This window comes from Peromyscus maniculatus, chromosome 3 (genome assembly GCF_049852395.1).
Source record: "Peromyscus maniculatus bairdii isolate BWxNUB_F1_BW_parent chromosome 3, HU_Pman_BW_mat_3.1, whole genome shotgun sequence".
NCBI lineage: Eukaryota > Metazoa > Chordata > Mammalia > Rodentia > Cricetidae > Peromyscus > Peromyscus maniculatus.
In genome coordinates, this window is record NC_134854.1 from 32688400 (window position 1) to 32713387 (window position 24988).

Genomic DNA, 24988 nt, shown 5'->3' on the forward strand with positions numbered 1-24988 from the left:
GTGGATTATATTTCATGAGATACATTATCCTTTTATTAGAGATTTAGGTTACTATTTTATTCTAAACAAGGGGAATTTTTGTACGTAAGTATTTATATTTTGAATATCTCTCAAGGATCCCTTGCGTGTAGTCAATCAGGAATGAGGATCACCTCGTACTCAGTTCTCCGGGAAGACATGAAAGCAGGTAGCATCTCCACCACTCACGAATGAAATTGCTTTGGGTTTAATCCAGAACAACTTGTTATTTGACAATTTGTTAAAACAGCATTCTTTTTTAATAGTTTCAACTACATACAAATAAAATAATGAATAATTATAAAAGAGAATGCAGAAATATGGCTCCCAGTGAGTTCTTTCTCACTTAATCTCTCTGACCTTTGATGATCATTTGAAACAGTCGCTATTCATCTGGAAGTCTGAAAATGTTATAAAATGGTTTGCCTTGGCTAGTCTTTCTTTTCTCACTAGAATTTTTTATTTTTATACTTCAAATATAATGTAAGTGTAACTGCACTCCAATGAAAATGTTGTGTAGACAGTGTAATGAAACTGCTACCAACCATTTTCCTACCTTCATTACTCTCATGAAACAGATGTTTGACTATGAAAGACATTGTGCTACATACCTTTCTCCCTATAACATTATGTGATAGTTTAAGCCCTATTTTGGGAATTAAAATGAGAATGAGAGACATACAGTTATTAAACAGAGATTTACTTTAGGAGCTAAGTCAATGTTGTCTTTACTATATTTGTTTAAATAATCTATGGACCTAGAGAATAAACACCACTTGTTCTCTCTTGCTCTTACATCAGTTGGTAATTACTAGGATTTTAACTCTGTCAGTTTTGTAAATAAGGGGATCTAGGAAACATTGTTTTCCATGGAACAATGTGGCTGTTGTGCTTTGTTAATAAGGAATAACATAACAATAAACAATGTGATTTTGTTTATAAGGATGAAGTGGTTTTGTGGGCTCAGAAGCATAAAAGCCAACATTACTATGTGTCATAGTCAGGGTTTTCATTGCTGCAATAAAACACCATGATGGAAAGCACATTGGAAAGGAAAGAGTTTGGCTTTCACTTTCACATTGCTGTTTACCACTAAAGGAAGTCCTGACAGGAGCTCCAACAGAGCAGGGCCCTGGAGGCAGGAGCAGATGCAGAGACCATGGAAGGGTGCTGCTTACTAGCTTGCTCCTCATGGCTTTCTTAGCCTGCTTTCTTATAGAACCCAGGACCACCAGTACGGGGATGGTATCACTCACCATGGGGTGGGACCTCCACTGTCAATCACTGATTAAGACAATGCCCTACAGGCTTGCCTACAGGTCTCTCTTGTGGAGTCATTTCCTCAGCTGAGGCTCTCTCCTTTTTTTTTTTTTTTTTTTTAATTAATTATTTTTAAGCCTACAGCACCCGGTATTCCCAGGCGGTCTCCCATCCAAGTACTAACCAGGCCCGACCCTGCTTAGCTTACGAGATCAGACGAGATCGGGCGCGTTCAGGGTGGTATGGCCGTAGACTCTCCTTTCTAATGACTAGTTTGTATCAATCCAACATAAAACTATCCAGTGCACCATGGGATTTATCTTTCCAGGTAAGTAATGAGCATTGATAGGTGAAAGCATTTGATAAGATGATAAAATGATGGCTCTTCTTTCACATCAACTGATTGTTAGAATATAAAGTATATTTGTTCAAATTGCAAGAAATACGATACTCACGTCAGTGAAAATAGTGAATATCTTGTGTCCCCTAGTCGTTATATATATATGTGTATGTGTGTGTAATGTAGTTGCTATATGTTTCTTATAGAATCCAGGACCACTAGTCTAGGGATGGCACCACACACAGTGATCTGTACCAAAGGCTTGCCCAAAGGACAATCTAGTGGACACATTTTTATCAAGTGAAGTTTGCTCTTCCAAACCCTAGCCTGTGACAAATTAACAAAACTAGGCAACACAAAGGGTAGTATGAACAATATAAAATGCCTCATTAGTTTTTCATCAAATATTGAATCAATAATATTTTATTTTATGTTTATGTTCTTATTTTACATTTCATGCTAATTATAGACTCTAACTTTGTCTTTTATTTAAACAATTAAAATATTATCCTAATATACATACAAGGAATGCTAAATGGCCTCAGTAGGTGTGTATATATATTTATAAATATATATATTTATATATATTTAATATTTATATATGTGTGTGTACATTATTTCTTTCTCACTATAGACTCTGTTATCTTGAGTACCATTTACAATTATATTTAGTAATTTGGAAGTCTAAAAACATACAATATCCATATATGTATGTAAGTAACAGAAATAAAAAACTAGTCATGCATTTGAGAGGTGAAGGGGCAGGACCAGAGAGCAGTTGAAGGAGGTGAAGGGGGATCTACAGTTATGTAGATACAGTATATGTATATGAAGTTCTTAAAATTTAAATAAAAAAAATAGTCTCCTGTCTAAGCTTTATCCTTAACTCACTGATCTGACTTGTCTTTTGGGTAGTAATCAGTATTTCTAAAAGATAGAAAGGCTGTGAGGTTTCTTTTACTCCTTATGAATTCATCCAAGTCCATTTACTGTTGTTTATTTTCTTCTGTAAATATTACTCTTAACATTGTCTTTGATTACTCAACTGTAGTTGTACATGCATATATTGTATCTGCTTTCATGTAGGATGTATTTGCCTCTCTGTGTGAGAAATGCACAAATATCTTGTATTTCTTGCAATCTTACCTTTACCAGGAATCACTCTTTAGATTATACAAAGTGGCTGATTGTTACTGTATTCTCTGTTGAATGGATAGATTTCAGTGGTCTCATTGTTAACAGACATACTATAAACTCTGGACTGATCTGAAGATCAGGGTTCTTAGGTCTTGCTAATAATTAGTAACAGTAACCACACTCTGTGCTGTGGCCATAACAAACTTTAGGTTCCTAAGTGTTCTCTATTGACTCTTCCAAGTGTGTCTTTCAGAGATCTTGAGTTTGTTTGTGGACTTCAAGTGCATTTGGATGAAAGGTTTCAACTTTGAGGTCATTATTTAAAGATTTAGAAATAGATAATATTAGGACTACTGCATATTGAAGGTACTTTTATTTTCTTGATGGTTAGTCATTTTACATTAAAAGCTTTATTAATTTAAATAATAAAAGTAATCTTTTCTTTAATAAAGTAAGAAGTGATCTAGTATATATCTAAATATATCTTACTATTTTTGCATGTAAACTATATCAATGAGTTTTTCTTCTACTAATATTCTTTGTTTTTAAACTGCCTGTTTATATCCATGTTAGTTTTGGAAAATATTTGTGTATGGTTTTATGTTTTTCATAGTCTGATTCTTTGTTAATACATCTTAAGATGGTATTTTTCTTTTTTTTTTTTTTTTCCGAGACAGGGTTTCTCTGTGTAGCTTTGCGCCTTTCCTGGAACTCACTTGGTAGCCCAGGCTGGCCTCGAACTCACAGAAATCCGCCTGGCTCTGCCTCCCGAGTGCTGGGATTAAAGGCGTGCGCCACCATCGCCCGGCAAGATGGTATTTTTCTTACGAATCATTTGTTATTAATATTCTTTATGAGATTTGAACTCACATATTCTTTTTTGTTTTTTATATAATTAGATCTTTTAAATATTTGTCAGCATTACACATTTTTATAAAAAGGGCTGGTTACATTTGTTTATAAAAATGGCCTTTGGTATTTCTTTCTAAACATCTATAGTTTTTTTTTTTTGCATTAGATTTTTTTTTATTTGTGAATATGATTTTTTGGCATATGGAAGATGAAAGGCTTAATTTTATTTATTCAAATACATAAATGTAGTTGGTTTTTTTACTCTTTTGGGCCGCCCACCACCCAGTTTCCAAATCAATAACTCATGGAGGCTTATTTCTACTTATAAATGCCCAGCCTTAGCCTGGCTTATTTCTAGCCAGCTTTCCTTAACTTAAATTATCCCATCTGCATTTTGCCTCTGGGCTTTTCCCATTCTCTTACTCTTGTAAATTTTACTCCTACTCCATAGCTGGCTGGGTGGCTGGGTGGCTGGCTTTCCTCCCAGATTTCTCCTTCTATTTATTCTCTCTTTCTGCCAGCCCCACCTATCCTTCCTCCTGCCTTGCTATTGGCCAGCTCTTTATTAGACCATCAGGTGTTTTAGACAGGCAAAGTAATGCAGCTTCACAGAGTTAAACAAATGCAACATGAAAGAATGCAACACACCTTAAGATGATATTCTATAACACATAAATGCTTGGCTCCAGATTATTTGCTAAACAACTTGTTATTTTCACTCTTCTTTCATGAGGACACTTTATTCATATAATAGACTTCCATTAAATCAATTTGCTTTCTAAATCCTTTATTTTTTTCTTATTGAAAGTAGTTTTTTGTACAATATTTTTGTTCATGTTTTTCCTATTTAAGAGTGATTTATAGTTTCAGCGCCTTTTTAAAAAAATATAAAACCACTTTTGTATTTAAATATATTAAGTAGCATATAAATCTTGGCCAAAGAGTCTAGTTGTAGCTGAAAGTTTTCATGTATCTCACCTGGTTCACAGCCACTCAAACCCAAGTAAACACATAGATGCTTATATTAATTAAAACTGCTCGGCCGTTAGCTCAGGCCTACCACTGACTAGCTCTTACACTTAAACTAGTCCATTTTTGTTCATCTATATGTTGCCACGTGTTTTGTGGCTTTACCTGTGTGTCATTACATGCTGCTCCCTGGACAGCAAGCTGGCATTTCCTCCCTCAGCCTTCCTCTTCCCAGAATTCTCCTTGTCTGCTTATCATGCCTATACTTCCTGCCTGGCTACTGGCCAATCAGCATTTTATTTATCAACCAATCAGAGCAACACATTCACAGCATTACAAAGTGATATCACCCATCATCTAGTAATAGGGTATTTCCTGGGCTGCAATTTGACTTTGTATATCTTGCAGCCAGTAAACTACTTTGGTCTTGGTTCAGAGAATATGAATGCTATTATCCGTGGTACAACAGGGCATAAGAATCATATCTGGTCCTCTGCCCTGCCCACCCTATGAGAGTGTGTAGCACGGAGCTAGAATGATGGTATAAACAGTGGGTTTGGTCAATGTGAGGAACACCGTGGCTGTGGAATTTATTGCAAGTAACAAGCTAGCTTTCTCTTTTTACCATAGAGATAGATTTCTGCCTTTATAGCTTCCTGCTGCAAACATAACCCTGAGAAATTGCCAGGATAATGAGAAGCCAGGGTCTTACATTGCCTATGTACACTACAAAGTATATAGGACATTATTATGAACTTCTAGTATTACAAATTTCCTTTTCAAATGAAGATAAATACAGAACTGAAGTGTAAAAGACAGATAAAAGTGAAAGTTCATTGTTTTTTTATTGACATCAGTCATTTAGCTGAGAGCTGAGAGTGGGTTTCATAAACACTCTTATTTTTGGGTTTGACTCTTAACCAACTTCGTCACCTTCCAATGTTAATGGTGAAAAATTAGGCCCATGGCAAATATGTGGTATGCTGGTAGCTGTGGATAGTGGTCAACTTTGAGAGCTGTGTTGTTCCGATAGGGGCAGCAAAGCAAGCGAGAGGAAGCAAGGAGCGGCCTGCACATGGAACTGATTGCCCGTGAGAATAAACACAACCTCAGAGCTCCGCCCATGGTGCCTATGTGACACTTAAAAAAAACAAAACAAAAAAAAAAAACTTCATCTCTCTGTTGTATTCTTAAATAATACGAGAAAGTATCTTTTGGGGCAATAAGACATGCCTTTTTAATTAACCAATCTAGGGAATCACAGAAAGAAGGGATTGTCATTTAAAGCTCTTCCAGCTTTTTTTTTTTTTAACTAATTCTCATATTAATAACTTAGTAGTTGTAGTTGATGGAAGTCATAGGCCAATGATGACTATAAAGGTTATCCTGTTTTTAGTTGAAAATAGATTTTTCCTACAATATAGTCTGATTATTGTTTCAACTCCCAGCACTTCCTCCCAGCTCCTCATCACTTCCCCACCTACCCCAATCCACACTCTTTAATTCTCTCATTAGAATACTAACAGACATCTAATATAATAAATAATGATAAACAAACAAACCAGAATAGGGTAAAAGAAACATACAGGTCTTCTTTTGAAATTCTGGAATTATATTTATATTCATTTTGAGTATTTTCAACTATTTCAAATAACTTTTATGTTTTCCACCCATTTCCAGTTTACTGTCATAAGTTTACATGTGGAATGCCATTTTCAACTTATCATATCACACTTCCTTCATCACCCCAGAGTAATACCGTTTTTCCTTTTGTGCTTGCTAAAAATAGGAGTGCTCTAACCAAGTCACACTCCAAGGGAATGCTGAGGTAGAACTCTGTGAACAATATGCCTTGACACATCTAAACAGCAAGAGTTCCTTGCTTAGTAAGTAACTCCAAGTTTGTAAGGTTGGCCATTTCCTCAGTCTTTATGATGCTGGTCTCTAATGTTGATTACCTGATACACATTTGTTTATTTCAGCCACATAAAAGAATATATGAGTATAAGAAAAATAATGCCCTTCTAAAAATACATTCATGCAAAATTGGTTATGTAACTATTGTGTAACACTTGAGTCCCGTATAATGGACTTACAATACTCTAAGGAAGCAGTGTCAACTGAGCCATGAAAAACAAGCAAATGACTGTGATTTTCATGGCTTTTTTCTTTTTTCTTCTTCTGAAAGAAATCCTCTATATCAAAATTTCACTCACTTATCAGACACAAAACCACCCAAAGCCACTGTTCTTTCTTGTGATAACCAAATGCAACGTACACATTTACTAACATTACAATTACACTAGATAGTATATTTGATGAATAAATCACCACCACTTTTATCTTTATGGAAAATGTACTTTATTGACTTGTAGTCTCATGAGATGTGAAAAAATGTGCTTCTAGATTAACGAAGTTTAAAAATGTTTCCAGTTTAATCCCATTTATGGACATGAATTGTACACATATAAGTAACTTACTGCTATCTGTAGTTTTACAACAAGGATATATTGTTAACCAAGTATATCACATTATAAAATTTTATTTGGCACAATTCTATTTCTGGAAGACACTCATTGGAAGATGCTGAGGCACATGTGTGTTTCTGATATGTTTGCCTTTATGGGAAAACAGATTTTCTTTAGTTACCACCCTATGTGCAGTAAAATCAAGCATGTTTCAAAACAGAAACAAAATAGATGAAGTGAAACGTCCTCATTAGCTAAGTAACATTGTTCCAGGTTATCAGTCTTGGTAGCAAGCACCTTTATCCCCTAAACCATCTAGCAGGCCTGATTACAAGGATTCTTAAAGCATTAGTGAAATTCTTAGTACCAAAATGCATCTGTCAACATTTATTTTTAAGGCATGAGATTAGAAAAACATGATTTTTAGGGATATATTTTTTTACATATGTAAAAATTGGAAATTATGTTTTAAAATTACTTGGCTAAAAGTTATCTTAATGCAGTCTACCCTGAATACCGTATTTAATAGTAAAGCCTACCTCAGGATTTCTATAATGTAATCTTATCCCGATCTCTTTTCTTTTGTCATTAGCACTTAATATAATTAAAAAAAACCGTGATGATTCATTTACAAACTTATTATGTTTTAAAACATATTTTAGTATCAGCAGGATACATGATTGTTAGATATTGTCTGTTCTGGGATATTATCACCCAGTAGATGCTAATATGTGCTTCTTAAAAGGAATAATTAATCCTATATAGTCATTATAGATATTGTAGCTAAGTAATAAAATCATAATATTGATTGACCTCATATTTGGTTACATACAATTATTTCACCTACTTTCTAACCTAATTTTTCCCTAGCATTTTAAAAGACAAAAAGAAAAGGGATATATAGTATATATCAAAAAACTTTCTCCAAATAAATTCTTATTTTAAATTTGGGTGCATAGAAAATAATTGAACGTTTTGTTAAGACTATGAGTTATATAATGCAGACTGTTTCAAGGAAGAGAATACAACAGACTTGGCGATGTTATAAGAACAAGGTGGTAGAGGTGTTGCAATGGCATGTGCAGTAGAAGATGCCTGAGCTTCAAAAGCAGCCTGGGAGCTTCATAGCCATATTTTGTACACATTCCTTAACCTTGTAGAATTGGCCAGCGAACCCATGTTTAAAGATAATTTATGGCACTTGACAAAGCAAAATCACTGCTAACTTTGTTAGCCAAAGCTGCCAAGTCTAGAAGGCATATGGGATCTAGATCCACTTTTGTCTCTACAAACGAGAATTAAAATTAATCTTATCCTCAGTGAAGAGTCACTTTTGAGATGAGTTGGGATGGTTAACAAAGTAAGTTTTGGTGTTAAATGCCATGTTGGGGACATTTACTCTGACCTTGACAACTTATTTTAGATTACCTTATAATGCGGTAACAAAAGAAATGGGTCTTGAGTAAATAGAAATATAGTCATTGCTATGCTTCCTTACTCATGATGTCAGTCATGTTTCTGTCTTTATTTATTTGACAATGAACTTTTATCTATGATTGTGTCATTAATATGAATGCATTCTTTACTTATGAAAAGAGGAAGCTATCTATAGGAATTTGAAAAGAGATTAATGGGAAAAATTTTTATCATGGAATGCTTAGAAAAGTCTTAGAAAACTGCCAACAAGTGATTACAAAGAAGAATACATTGACATGAGAAATGGTGAATGGCTGAATTCATGTCTGATGTGATCTTACATTTGTTTTCTTTCCAGACATGTAAACAAGTCTTGTCAACACTCTTACCTCTAAAAATTTCAGATTGAGGGTTTTGTTATTATACTGATGATTTTACTAAATCATACTCAAGAGTCAGAACTGTTTACTTTCAGTTCTTAAGATAAACAAGTGAACATTGCTTAATGAAAGAATTTTGTCAGTCTCACTGAAATGTAAACACAATGGATAGGTGTTATTTAAGTTATACATAAACAATCATGCCATTTGTATATTTTACAGTTTTAAAATTTATTCTTTGAGAATTTACACACATATTTATCTTGATCATATCCACACCTCCAAATTCTCCTGGACCTCCTTCTGCCATGCCCCTCTCAACTTCTTGAGATATATATATATATCCCTCTAAATCCACATTTGATAGCCCTGTTTGTATGGGTTTATACTGATTAACTGGAGTACAAGCAACCTACTAACGCTAATACCTCTGAAGAAATCTTACCCTCTCTCCCTCCACAGCCACTAGTTGCCAATAGTTTATCAATCAGATAGAGATGGGGCCTCCTGAGAGCCTCCTTCACCCATACTGGAATGTTGAATTTGTGCAGGTCTTCTGAAGACAAGAGAAACTGTGAGTTCCTGAGTGCAGTTGTGCTGTCATATCCAGAAGTCACTCTTTAACTCTAGTCCTAGCAGACTCTGGCTCTTACAATCTTTCTGCCTTCTATGATGTTCCCAAGGCCTTCTATGATGTTCCCAACAGGTCCAGTGAGATACACATGACTTATGAAAGGCTGATCCCTCCAAAGTTAATCATTTACTCTCTACAATTTGAACCATTGTGATTCTCTCTAATAACATCTGACAAAATGAATGGTGAGTGTTGCACTAATGAATGGGTATAAGGATAAGTATTTAGAAGATAGTGAAATACACTATTAATTTAGCAAAATGAGGAGGTTTTCCTCTAGGGTTAATGAGGTCTCTAGCTATGAGTTCTTTGCTAAGTTTACAGCACCAGGCATGAATTCCCTCCTATAGAATGGACCTTAAATCCAATCAAATTGTTGGCTACTCCAAGACATCAGTGTCACTGTTGCCCCATTGAACATATCTTACCAGGAAAGTTGTTATTGTAATTAATAGGATTTATAGCTGGGTAGGACCATAGATAGTCTTTCTCCTTCAACAGTCTGCATAGAGCCTTCAACACTGATGAAGACCAGTCATCAGTGCAGCGGCTTCCATGTTAGTACCAGTTGTTCAGAGGGTGTCTATGAGATCACTACAAATAATATAAGTTATTGACATTTCTCTTGGGTGCTGCCATTACTTGAGGGTAAGATACTATTGCTGAACATACCATATACTCCTGTCACAGAACTTGAAGAAATCATTTGAACTTTAAAATGTAATATTAGTAATTTATTCTTAAAATATCAATATTTAATGTAATTAAACAGAAATTGATTTTTTCTGCAATTTTTGTTTTATTTGTATGAAACAAATTTTCACCAATTTAACAGCTTCAAACAACATGGAGTCACTCATTATTTTGTAGATCATAAATCTAGCCTAGATTGGAAGGGTTCTCTGATTAGGGACTTCAGATAGGAATCAAAGTCTACTTTGCATCTGAACTCAGTAGCTTTGGTTGTAGGACTGAGTTACAGATTGGGGCTCCCGGAATTCTTTGCCTCATGATTCTTCTACCTCAGAGCCAATTAGGAAGCATTTTGTTCATATAAAATCCATCTAGTACTTTAAATATTGGACTTGAAGAAGGACTTTAGATATCGATCTGATTATAGTGAATCTAGTGAATAGATAACTGTTTTGATTTACACAAAAGTAAACTAATTAGTAACTTAATTATTACATGATGTCCAATAATGTTTACAGTTCTATTCATATTCACTTGGAGAATTAAACAAAGTAAGTATGTTTGATAGCAGAAATCTTGGGAATAAAGGCAATACACCCAAGCATTCTGTCACTATAGCAGTGAAGTGGTTGATTTGTGAAGATAGAATGTAGGGAAATAACTACTTGGCTTTGTCACAAGGTATATCAGTCTTTTTTTCTGTTTCAACTAACCCAATACTATAGACTCTGTATGTTAAAAAAAAAAGTCGGTTTCTTTGTTTACAGTTCTGGTCCAAATGCTAGGTGCTACATCACATGGTGGTTTCATGCACACTGAATGGTGAGGCAACAAAAGCTATTGTGTGGAGAGAGACAAGGGCTGATGCATGTGTTTGTATGTCTGACTCTGCCTGCTTGGCGGCACTACTGTTTAAACATGTGGGCTCCATCCTGATGATTTTCCCCAATTCTATTCACCTACTCAAAGTCCACCTCTAGATATTATTGTTAATTAAGGTTTCCATTCTCTTAACACCTGAAAACTCAGACCTGAGCATAAAGAAATAAATGTAATACTTGTAATTGATTGACATGCTAATGTAAAATAGAATTAAGCAATGACAAATACCCTAACAAGGAGAATTGAGCTATGGTATAAAGTTCTTTTTATGGCATTGGCTTTCTCCTATGCCCCTTTACTTAAGTCCAGTAACAGATTGCCCCCTTATTTGGACAGTAATGAGAGGACAGTATGGCTTTATACTTCAATGCTTAACCTTATTTTGTAATATTTTTATTAATAATAAAATTAGCCACACTGTATTGCAAACTAGATTGCAGAACTACCTCTGATGAAGAGAAGAAGTTGACCGAGTTCATCAGTTGACTGAAGGTATGGGAGGGAAACAAATGAGGCTCCATGGATTTCATCCTGCATATTGGGTCAGCAGTTATAACTCAAGGAAGCTGTTTTCTTGAGAAAGTTGGGTGCATAGGGAGTTAGGATCTGGCAGGACTTGAGGAGGGGCGAAAAGACTGGAGAAATGTCCAATAAGGTAGAAGGTTGCTGATTAGGGGGGAGTCGTATTATTCAAACCTAGTTCTCAAAAGATATTTCAGGATAATTACTTGGTTTGGATGTTATCGGAATAGAAATGATGTAAAACTCAGGATATTATACTATGGAAGGAAAGAGCACAAAAAAACCCAGACATTTTAACCTAAGAAATAGAATTTTGTTATGAAAGATGTAGAAAAATAGTATATTAAGAGATGAGAGGTGAACCTTTGGCAAGGACATTTTTAAAGAAAAGTTAAGAAATGTTGAAGAAAAACAAGTAGTTGAGTGCCAGCAAAAAGAGTGATAAAATGGTGTCTTTGTAACTGCATTTTATGTTAACTACAAATATTTTCTTGAAAATGTATATAAAGACCATCTGATTAATACTATTCTTTGAAAATCAAAGATTCAACAGGTGAAAGGCTAGTTAGTTCTTAGCAACATTTCCTTTAGTAGGAAAAGTAGCCTTTAGGAAACGATGGAAAGCCACATTCCCTGAATTAGACATAGTTACACAAAGAAAGCGTGGAACCCTGTGACGTATATGATCAGTACTGATATTACAAAGTTCTCTCTGCTGTCAGGAAAAAACACTGCAAGGGTAGACTTTGAGCTGCATCATCATCGACCTTATTCTACAGCCGAGAATTGAGCCCATAGGAGTGGCTGAGTTCTTGAGTTAATGTAGCACTCTGAATAGAAAATTTAGTTCCAGGAGTCTGTCTCCAGATTTGGAGGTTTTTTTTTTTTGGTTTTTCGAGACAGGGTTTCTCTGCGTAGTTTTGCGCCTTTCCTGGAGCTCACTTGGTAGCCCAGGCTGGCCTTGAACTCACAGCGATCCGCCTGGCTCTGCCTCCCGAGTGCTGGGATTAAAGGCGTGCGCCACCACCGCCCGGCTCAGATTTGGAGGTTTTAACTCACCTTCAAAATTGCCACTCAAATTTTTGATGCTGTGTTCTACAACTTTTAAAATAATAATAGTACTGTTTGGAGAAGTTATATTTTATAATATAATGTTAAACAAAAATACTATTTTAGGAAGACTGCAAAGATCTTCTTAAAGTATTATTATCTATCTTTTCAGGAAAACTGGTCATTAGCAACATGCTTCGGTATCATTAGCTGTCCAGAATGTAGAGAGTTATTGTTAATATCAGGAGTAGCTATCATTTCTATAGGTGGCAAACATATCTTTGAAATGATCAGCCTTGGAGCCAACACACTTTAGTCATGCTAAGCCACATATCTATGAAGATCAATTACATTAATATGAAAGTTGTATAAGGGAGGACAAAAGGACTAGACCACAACCATAACGTCAGAAGAGAAGAATCTGTTACTTGGGTACAGGATTTGACAACTGACAGTGGAGAACAGAAAATATATTACTTGCCTAACTCCATCATATTTCTATATAAGTATTTTTCTCAACTAGCCTGCCCAAAAAGATAAATAGGGAAAACATTTAGTTAAGAGAAATGGAAGCTAGGTTATGAAATTCACAAATGATCTGCATGAGGCAAACTAAATGTCAATAGAGTTACAGACACTAGGTTAATCCATATGCCAAGGTGCAGGGTTCAGTTCTGGTCGGTTTGGGATATAGATGTGAATGGATGTGAGTTTGAGGGGTAGCTATGTGCTTATTTATTTATTTATTTATTTATTTATTTATTTATTTATTTATTGCTTATAAACAATGGCCACTACTAATTCAGATTTGAAGGTTGAATTTTCCAGAATGAAATAGTTTTGAAATCTTTAATCTACAAATAAGCAAAGAAAAAGAAAAAAAGTTCTTTGCTTGGACTTCGTTGTCAAACTAGAGAAAAGATAGGGAAAAAAAATCTGCTCAGAAGCAGGATTTTTAAATATTTTTGGTTCATGGGCACTTAGTTCTTGTTCAGTTTTTTTTTTTTCATACTGCACCAAGAAATAGCTCATCAATTTTCATTAAGTAGCTGAAGATGAAGTACAAAATAGTGCTATAGCAGGCCTCCAAGGGATATCAACCAAGCACAGCATAGCAAGTTACAGTAAGACTAGGCACCTACACTCATAGCAAGGCTGGATGAGGCAACCCAGCAGGAAGAAAAGAGTCCCAAGAGCAAGCAAAAGAGCCAGAGCCAGTCCCAACTTCCACTGTTAGGAGTCCCCAAGCTGCACAACCATATCATATGTGCGGAGGACCTAGCTCAGAGCCATGCGGTCTTCATGATTGTGACTTCAGTGTCTGTGAGTCCCTATGAGCCCCACTTATTTGATTCTGTGGGCCATGTTCTTGTGGATTCCTCAACCCCTTTGCTCCTACAATCCTTTAAAAATGTTTTAAATAACGAAAAAATATTACTAAGAATTCACTAATCTTCAGAATTTGGGTGCCTTCACTAAACATATATAAATAGCTAATATGTTCTGCTTTCAACACAAATCTTTATTGATATGGGAATTAGCCCTTGTGTCTGTAGCATATGTTTTTGTGCAGCAAATGCATTGAAAATTGAGAATATGCTGGGCAGTGGTGGCACACACCTTTAATCCCAGCACTTGAGAGGCAGAGGCAGATGGATCTCTGTGAGTTCAAGGCCAGCCTGATCTACAGATAGAGTTCCAGCACAGCCAGGAATACACACAGAGAAAAACCAAAAAAAGAAAAATCAAATCTTTAAAAGTATGTTTAAAGGCATTATTTTCTGTGTACTCTGTGAATGTTACTTAAACTTTTGTGAGTAATACTTTGCTTTTAAATACGGATAGACCATGAACTCTTTAAACACAAAGGACTTTTTTGTGTCTATTGTATCTTACCTTGTTAAACTTATCCTTGGCATACATTCTGCATTTCTTTATGTTTGCACTTATTTTGGAAATTGGTGTTTAACAATGATGTTTTATTGCAAGATTTGTATGATAGTAGGATTAGGATCACAAAAACTCCAATTTTGAATTCTGCCTCTCACTGATCCATTTGTTTACTCTCTATTCATTCAGCTGGCAGGTATTGTTGAGTTTTTCTGGAAATTTTTTATATTGTTGAGAAGTCTGAATGCAATCATGAACACATAGGAACATTTTTCTAGGTTTTCATTTTGATCCATGACATAGCCTCACCTCTCTTTGATCTTAAAATAGTAGTTCAATAAAATACTAAGAATGTACTGAGAAATGTAGAGGCACAGGTGTCCGTCCCTCTGTTACACTAACTTGAAATTTAGTTCTGAATTTAGAAAAAAATGTGGATGCATTTCAAGTTAATTAAACAAGGTCCTTTTGCTTGGTAATGAAAATACATATTTCAAGTGTTTGGTTCCTTCTGTAAGTAGGTGATATATATTTAGACCAGGTATTTATTTCATTTAGGTGCCTCATTAATGATGTTATAACTGCAAGTTAAAGCTATAATAAGCAAACTCACTCAAAGTTTCCCTATTATTAATACTTTAGTGAAGAGTCTGACTTGTGTAATTATACAAAAGTAAAATAAAGAAAAAATAAGATACATGTGTATTTTTTAAGTAGCTAAAAAATTTAAATATATTAACCTTGCTTATTCCTCTTAATGGAGGCAAATGTGGTTATTTTTTATCTTCCTTTATTTTTCTAAAATTAACATTGTTCCAAGGCATTTCCAAATATTGTGATTTTTAAAAAAATATTTTAAACAACTCTATGTTTCTTTAAATATGTGATTGAGAAAGTGAATAATTATAAGTCAAAGGATTCTGAAAGTTTCACTTAATGTATAAAGCATTACACCATTTTATAAAATAATCTTGGGCCAAATGTCATAACCCCTTATAAGAGTCTTGGAAGAAGTCAGTGTTTTAATGTATTGAATTGTAATGATATGTGTAACTATCTTTGATTGATGTGAGATATCCTTTATTTTATTTATTTATTTATTTATTTATTTATTTATTTATTTATTTATTTATTTATTTATTGTTTTTACATCCTGACCACAGTTTCCCTTCCCCTCTCTCCTCCCAGTTTCCCTCTACCCCCATTAATTCCCCCTCTTCTATTTCTCCTCAGAAAAGGGCAGGCCTCCTGTGGATATCAACTAGCTGAGGTATCTCAAGTTGCAGTGAGACTAGGCACCTCCTCTCCTATTAAGGGTGGATTTGGCAATCTGGTAGGAGGAAAGGGTCCCTAAAGCAGACAACAGCCCCCTTCTCCCACTGCTAGGAGACCCACAATAGGTCCAAGCTACACAACTGAAACATCCATGCAGAGGGTCTAGGTCAGTCCCATGCAGGCTCCCTGGTTGTCAGTTCAGTCTTTGTGAGCTCCCATCAACACAAGTTAGTTGATCCTGTATGGTTTTTTTGTTGACCTCTCTGGCTCCTACAATAATCCTCCTTTCCCTCTTCCTTTTTAAAACACACTTGTAGTATTAGTACAATAAACTGATTTTGATTGTATAACAAGAATTGCAAGGAAGTTGACGGAAGTTTTCTTGTTTCTTGAAGTTTTTATGATTTGTTTTTTTATTGAATTTTATAGGGCAGAATAATTTAAAATATTTTAATATTTTGGTAATCATTTTATTTCTGTTATATTTGGTAATGAGAAAAAACATTGAATGAAGTGGTGTCTACTATGGTTTGTTAAAGTTATAAACTGACTAACATTTAATTGAAATTCATATTTTGAAAGGAAAAAAATTCAGGCGTCTTTTGCCATGTTAAACATAGGTGGATTAAGACAATGCACTCTCATAATTTTATATCTTATAAACTTTTAATAACAGTGAGTTGTATATATGTGATCTTTTTCTTTAAAACATACAAGAGGAAGATTTACTACCAGACTGAGAGGAAGGAGATGACTGCTAAAAGTATTTCCTTGAACAAATTTTATCGTGTGATCTTTTAATTCTGAGCACTAAGCACTTTATTCCTTCATTAAGTCATATGAATCCTATATGTCTCTCAGAAGAAATTTAGTTAAGAACAACAAAGTTGCTAATTTCAAACATAAGAGTTCCCAATATTTCTGTGATTAGTTATGTGAGAAATGAAAAACTGTGTTTCAAGTACATTCACTTGATCAGCCTGCCACTCTGGAACCCCCATGATATACTGCCATGCGGCCTCAAACCTGGGACATAGGCTGGAAAAGAGGTAAATGAATCAATTTGATAGGAACAGTGGAACTCCTGGAGGCCTCTCGTACACAAGATCATTTAGAGAGCTGTGAGGAGGACCAGCTGTGTGACTGCAGGAAGACAGCAAGGCGGCTCTGGGCGAAGTAATGGAGTCGCCATGGCTCTGGCTAGTAGGTAATCCAGATACTCCCTCAGGAAATGATCATGTCACTGGTTTTCAAATCCAAGTAACACAAATTTTCTTTTTTTCATTAGTATAATTTCTCTTACATCACTCTATCTTTTTTCCAACAGTTTAATAACTGCTGGCCCCACCCAGGCCTGGATCAGTGGAGGACACAGACTTTTTGGTTTGGAAGGGGTGGTCAAAAAATGTATTCTAATCTGAGCGAATTCCTATCCATTGAATTGCAACTGTCAAACTTGAGAGTGGAATTCCTGCCTTGGAGCCCCCCACCCTTGGGAGTTTTTTTCACTTCACTTTATGAATCTCTATTCTCTATGATTTAAAAAACTATGACTGATGTATATTCTGTTGTGAATAGGAGAATATATTTATCACCATTTAGTATAAAATATTAATACAGAGTCTCATGTAAGTATACCTTGAGATTAATCCATGGATGAGGCAGTCACTCATGTTCCTTTTAGGAACAAGAGTAATGTTCTCTTGCTGCAAAAATTACTGAAGTCTGATTCTAACACTAGCTCATTTATATTTATTGGAGAACATATATGTGATTCTATTACAAGTAACCTTTAGTAGCTCAACGTCTGTTTTGAATATATCTTAAAATTTTTCTTCTCTGATGTATCTTTATCTCTCCATCTCAAGATACCATTAATGTTTGGCTCAGGCATGTGATTTGGCACCAAAAATGGAACTATGGTTATTCTGAATTTTTTTTTAATCCATGGAATTTTGGGGGCCAAAGGAGACTGTCTATGACTGGTTTTAGAGACAATGAAAATGGAAGTTCAGGTTTTTCTCAGAAATATTCCCTCCCATAAATGTTAATAGTTATATTTAAAAAGTGATGTGGGAGTAGATGTCACTGGGAAAGAGTCGGGCTAGTTCGTGAGAAGCTGTATGCTGGACTCCTAGCACTGCCTTTCTTGGCCTTATAGCCAAGCCCAAAGATAAGATGCTCTACTGGAAAAAAAAGAAGTTTAGCCTTTATAATAAACAATAATGCTAGTAAGCAGCATACATTGTGTGTATGTCTTTCTAGTAGAGTCCGAAAGAAGAAAGGATTTTTCAGTAACTTTTGAATCTGGCATCAAATTCTCAATTGAGTTTTGTCATTATTTCATTGTGTGTCTTCTCTGCACCTTACTGAGGTTTGATCTCACAGAACAAAGTTTTTCCTCAATGCCTCTGTCTCATTAGAATATTAACTGCACTAGAATAAGGATCTTGACATCTTTTGTTATTTCAATTCTGTGTAAAAGTGAGTAGACATTTTAAAAGAAGGACCACTTAAATCATGTTGTAATAACCCTAGGTGAAATGTATGTGTTTCTCCAAGGACTGTCTTAGAAGCATAGGGTGCTGTAATCAAAAGCCATATTGTCCTTGATACTCCAGCACTCTGCGGGAACACAACCCAGCAAGCCACCCTTCATCCTTCCCCTGAGTTTAGCTGCCATTAACCTAAATGACCTTGTTTGCATACCCAGTGTTTTAATCACTGATGAAATGAATGTATTTTATCCTTTTTGTCACAGGAAAAACAAATATATGATATATATGTGTATATATATATTTTTATTAGGGAAATGAAAAAGCATTTGAAAGGTTAATTATAAAAATTTTGCTAATGATATTAGTTGTACCATCTAAGAACAACAACAACAAAAATGTTTAAACACCATGTAAAACACTTGTAGCCATCAACACTACAGTTAAGAAAGTTCTCCATCGTTGTAGTAAAACCACTACATAATTGCTATTTAGCATTCACTGTTATAAATTGTAATACTTATCAATACACGTAGCTTCCATCTATTACTCTGACACTTCCTCTTGCTGTCTGCCCTTCCACTGTTTACTCTGCCAGAGTGGAAACTATGAAGAGTATGCACGCTGGAAATTAAGGGGATCCTACATTTAGTTCAAGATTATATTAATTGAGCTCAAACTGTGAAAGCCATTTAATGATCTGCCAGTGTTCCATTAATTAGCTACATTGGTCCCAAGTGGCCCTACTCTCTAAATATCCAATTAGAAAAGCCAAAGTTCCCTGGTTCTTCCCGAATCTGTTTTGCATCCTGGATATTGTTATTTTTTTTCTCCTTGAGGCACCTTTTCTCATGGTAATAGTAAACTTTCTGCACAATTATTCCAGCCATCCATTTTGTAATAGTTTGCTTTGGTAAAGAATGAACCAAACCTTGAAGTTGGAGTTGAAGTTAGAAAGGCATTTGTACCTGAGCCATCCTGTGAAGACTGAGTTACAGTTAAAAAGGGAAACTGCACTTTGGGCCTGGCCTGAGCCTTGGAAGCATCTTAGTAGTCGTATGCATTTTACTTTTGGTGTCCAGTGATAGAAGTGTAACAGTGTTGCTACTCCATTCTTTTTTGATTACTCTTCAGTGATATTTGGAGAGAAGGAAAAGGGAGCAGGGAAGAAAGAAAGAGAGAAAGAGGGTACCAGGGAGGGAGAGAGAAAGGAGAAGGAGATTCCAAAATAGTTTGTAGGATAAATAAAATGTGTTTTGGAGTGCAATAATAATGATGGTTTTTCAATATTTCCTATGTTGAACAAGTTTCTTAGAGAGGAGAGTCACCAATGTGTATTTGGGGTCGTGGCCTGTAAAGCACAACAATTAAAAAAATTCAGAGTAAGCATGTATAACCTGTATAAATATAAAGGTTTTCACATGGCACAAAACACCAAGTCTGTCTGCTTAGGCTCATTTGAGTTACCAATGGATTCTCCTACAGTTAAAGCAGTGCCATGTTATGCAAGTTGTGGGCCAGTCATGTGTGTCACATGTGCTGCCGGTTCTTCTTGTTCATCATTGAGGAAATACATTGTCACAGTTAGCCATCTACATGCAGATACTCGTCCCAAATTCTCCAATGTTTGACATACTTTTGTTTCCTGAACTACATTTTGTCATTCACAGTGTTATTTCTCTCCCTGGAAAGATAAAGAAACTGTTAAGATGATAAGTAATTTTCACAGGGGTCCAAGTCCAATAACTGTGTAATGATTCGGGGCTGTGCTTTCAGTCCCACTATTTTGCTGAAAAGCAGAAATGTCAGCTGAAGTACTTTAGTGAAGAAGGTGATTTTTGTTGGAAGTTTCTGCCAGATGTTTGAGAGAGAATTGAAAAACAGTTTAATGCAGTATTTTGCAAAACTAGAAGATGGGTATGATGTTACAAATCACATGTCATAAAAATCAGAGTCTCAAACCAGAAAAAATCACAAGCTGGATCTAATCAAAATGAAAGACATGGGAATCTTTTTTTAAAAACAGCAACTAGAATTTAATAATATGTAAGGAGAATTATGCCCACTGTAAATTTGTTTCTTAGAAAGCGAAGTATGTAACTTCTGTATCATCCAGTAGTTGTACTTCTGGGCACTGAACTCCTAAAACTTTAGACTTATATTCATACAAATATATATTGTATATTTAGAACAATGTTTTTCAATGCCCTCAAACTGGAAATGATGCAGATATCCCTCAACAGGAAATTTTTGTTTGACATCTGTTAGACAGTTGGTTTAACAAACTCTTGTACATCCATACCATGAGGCACTTAGAAGAAAACTGCTCCAGCTGGGACACACACAACAGTCCCCATAAATCTTCAGAGAATCATGCAGTGAGTAAAAGCCAGTCTCTCAAGGTTGAATGCTGTCTGGTTCCATCTGTAAATCATACATGAAAAGACAAATCATGGAAAAGGAAGGAAGATTAGTGAGTGTGAAGGCTTACAAAGGGAGGGCACAGAAGGAAGTGTGTATGTCTATGAAAATGAAAAGAGTCCTTGAAATCCTAGAAATGTCCTGGATTAATATCAGTAACCTGATTTGATATTGTACTACCATTTCTCCAGTGATTACCATTGATTGGAATTGGATAAAGGATGCATGGGACCTATTCATTTTATTTCTTATAATTTGTTTGAGTCTACAATTTACACAGAATTTAAAATACCTAGGAAGTTACAAAAAGTTTAAAATGAGAATATCTCAGGTGTAATATATCGTTACCTCAAATATCCATTCCTTCCTTTAATTTTTGACTCATTTTATAAATGTTATAACATTTTGGTTTTTGAAAATATGAACTATATAATATTGATTTCCTTTTGGCATAAAGATTTCTTTTATATTTCAAATGAGTACATATATTCATACAAAGACAATCTTCTGATATATTTGCATGGTCAAGTACATTAATACCACTGGAATATCTCAAAATGTGAGATTATTTTTTTCTCTTTTGTAAAGTTCTTGAGAATTTGTGCTATGTATTTTGATCATATTCACCCTTCTGTCCCTGATTTCTCCCAGATCTGCTCTCCTTCCATATCACCCAACTTTGTGGCCTGTTTGGGGGAGGTTGTTTTTGTTTAAGCTATCAATTCCATATTTTTGGATGTGTGGCTTTTGACTGGACCATAGTCAATCTACCAAGGGTCATACCTTAAAGAAAACTGAGGATCCCTCTCACAGCATCTTCCAGTCTCCAGCAGCTCCACATTTAGAGACAGAACTTCATGCCTATTTACTCTTTGCAAGCTGAGAGTTTTGCCACACTTGAGCTTGTACAGGTCTTATTCATGATGTCACAACAAATAAAGATTCATTCGCACAACCTGCCCTGATGTGATCAGAAAACACCATTTTCTTACAGCCATCCACTACCTCTGGCTCTTACACCTCCCACCCCCCTTCACAATGGTCCCTGAGCTTTGTGGAGAAGGGGTATCATATAGGTGTCCCATTTGTGGCTGGTAATTCTGCAGGAAGGATAATGATCAACACAGAGACCCACAGGCAGAGAATCAGAGACTGTGGGAGGCTCTGGACTTCCATAATTGGTTTCCCAACAGAAGTTCTAGAGCCCAAAATGGTGATGCTGATGGATTTGTAACAAGTGTTTTGTGTTTGTTGCAGGCGAGGTGATAAATGAGGAAAATCCCATTTGGAGCTTTTTCCACTCCTTTATGCTCACCCAATATTCCTATTATTAGTGTTTGCTGAGCTTCATGAGCCTTTACTCTCAGTGTTTGTCTGTTCTCTGCAATTTTTAATAAGGGACCCCAGTTAAACTGTTCTGTGTTCAAGGGGTTACAAGATGAGTGGAGAGTCACTCTGGACTGAAAAGCTTTCAGTACCCAAATGAAAATTTTTCATTCAGATAATGAAGAGGAAGGGCAGATTTGTGAGAATACTCACAGGGCATGCTAACCAGGTCATGGTCACTCTGGATTTCTTATAACTAACTCAGCATGTTTAAATACTGCATCTCTTTCCTACACTGAGCTTTTTAACATCCAAGCTTTGTCATGCTTCCAAATATATGCAACACTCAATAGTCATTAAATTCAGGTATACAACAAGAAGATTTGCAATTAATCAGTGAGTAAGAAAATGACTTTGGGATTTAAGGAAATAGCAAGAAGAAAATTCTGTAAATAAGTACGTTGTTTGAGGTCTATTTTCTTCATTGAACCACATTTATTTAAACATGGTAAAGTTGAAAATTGCCATGAAACGTCAAATTTGAAAGGGCTTGGAAGTACAATTGATTAGTTTACTTGTACAGATGAAAGAATATGCCTACCATGATTGAAATTGTCTGGACTTGATTTTCAAAGTACAAAATTATTTGAACATTTATCTCAGGAAAACGTGTAGCCATCTGTATTGGTATGTGATGAAACCAACAAGAGGAAATGATGGAGCAGGTCCTCTTAAGATATTGCCTCACCTCATACAGATTAGAGGCTGATGAGGGGGTGCTGATCTCACAACTCCTCAGTTCTGATTTCTAAGATTGCACTATTATCATACAACGATTCCCAGAACCAGGGATTCATTTCTCATAAGCACTTACAGAAGTGGCTCGGTACTGGGGAAAAGCCCATTTACACCAGTTGGCTAGAGAAAGTAGGATTCTATTTGCCTTACCTGTCTTCACCTCATCAGTCCTTGATATACTTTGAAAGGAGTGATGTTTACCAATCATATATTAAAAAGCAAGTTCTTTTCTCTCATCATTTTTCCTTTTATTGAAAATAGATTTTTTTCTCATATTATATTTCCTTATAATGGTCTTCCCTCTCTCTTTTCCTCCCAGTTCCTCTCCACCTCCCCATACATCCAGGTACACCCCCATTCTGTTTCACATTAGAAAATAAAAACAGGTTTGTAAGGGATTATATTAAGATGAAATATAGTAAAATCAAACAAAAACTAATGAATCTGAACAGGACAAAACAAACAACAGAAGGGAAAGAGCCCAAGGGTAGGCCCAAGAAACAGATATATAGATTCAGAGACTAACAGTTCTCACTCTCACATAAAAACACAAAACTGGAAACCATAATATAAATGCAAAGGTTAAAAAATGAAATTAAAAAATACACAAATCAAATAAATTTAAATTAGATACTAAAAAAGATAAAATTGAAAAAATTTAAAAGCCTTGACATGACATTATGAGAGTAGGGCCCTCCAAAGATGCTGCTGAGTTCATGTTCTGTGGCCACTTTTCTGCTGGGCATGCAGCCTACCCTTAAGATTAGTTTCTTTCGCCAGTGAGACTACCTGAGAGAAAACTAAATTTTCCTTTGCAAGTGGATATCAGTTGATCATAGCTTCTGAGTTAGTGATGGAGCATGTGTGCACTTCTCATTTCAGCCTTAGGACCCTACCTGATGCAAAACCATGCAGCCCCTGTGCATGCTGCCTCAGTCTCTGTGAGTGCATATGTTCATCAATCCTAATGATTTCAATTCCCTGTTTTCTTGATGTCCTCCATCACTTCTGGATCTAACACACTTCCTGCCTCCTCTTCTGCAAGATTCTCTAAGCCCTGAGGGAAGAGATTTAATGGAGACATCCCTTATAGTACTAAGTGTTCCAAAGTTTCTCATTGTCTGTAATTGTATTTATTTTTATTTTTACTCTTGTTGTCTAGAGTATCAGTATGTCTGCTGTCTGTCTGTCTGTCTTTCTGCCCACCAGCCTACATACTATCATCTACCTACATAACTATCATCTATCCATCTGTCTGTCTATCATTTCTCTCTCTCTATCTATCTATCTATCTATCTATCTATCTATCTATCTATCTATCTATCTATCTATCTATCTATCTATCTATCATCATCATCATCTGTCTCCCTATCATCTATCATCTACCTCTCTCCTCTTACACTTAACAATGGTTAATGTAGAACCATATCCTCTCAGTGAGGTTTGTACATACTAGCACATTTCCATTTGGCATCAGATACAGGAGATTTGAAGGGTGAATTGGTGATTTTTTTCTTCAGTTCTGGAAGTCCAGATACAGTCCAGGGCCTTGCACATGATAGGCAAGGCTACACATCTTCAGCTTAGTCACAAGTTTTTCCTTATTTTAGACCCACAGGCATCATTCCAATAGCACACACAGACTTTATCTTTTTAGCTATCAGAAACATTTACTTCCAAATTAGACCCCCAGTTTATTCATATACATGGACAAAACTTAGAAAATACAATCTAATATCAGCCTACACAATAATAAACACCTGCAGAATTCCTCAGATTGAAAGATGGTTCCTATAGTGTGTCTCAGGCTCTGTGTTTCCCAGCGGTGATCATCAGAGAGAGATCACTGCCTGGATTTTCCCATCAGCTGGGACGTCCTGTCTTATCTCCCACAGAGATGGTTCTTGCTTGTCCGTCTGCCCCTCTCCTCTTCACAGCTTGTCATCAGAGAGGTTGAGAATTATACTCACCCCATGTATATTCTTAACAAATAGTTTATTCCAAAGGCCTTTTTTGGTTAAACAGAAGTCGGTGTGGAAGGGGTTTACTTTTACTGTCAGAATTTCAAGACTCTGTATAATAGTTTGGAATATTTTAGTTGTTTCTTAGTTTGATGTTAAAATCTAATTACACCTTTCCTCCCTTCAAGGTCTTCCATGGGC

The 24988-nt window shown here is 35.6% G+C and overlaps 1 protein-coding gene and 1 non-coding gene across 8 annotated transcripts in view; one reads left to right on the forward strand and one right to left on the reverse strand.

The window, feature by feature from the left end:
• The window catches only part of Pclo (piccolo presynaptic cytomatrix protein), a 341169-nt gene that overhangs the window by 29644 nt on the left and 286537 nt on the right, over nucleotides 1-24988 (forward strand). The window lies entirely within an intron of this gene.
• LOC121828378 (5S ribosomal RNA) lies at nucleotides 1414-1532 on the reverse strand. Its single transcript, XR_006070865.1, has one exon. It is a non-coding gene; the product is annotated as a 5S ribosomal RNA (ribosomal RNA).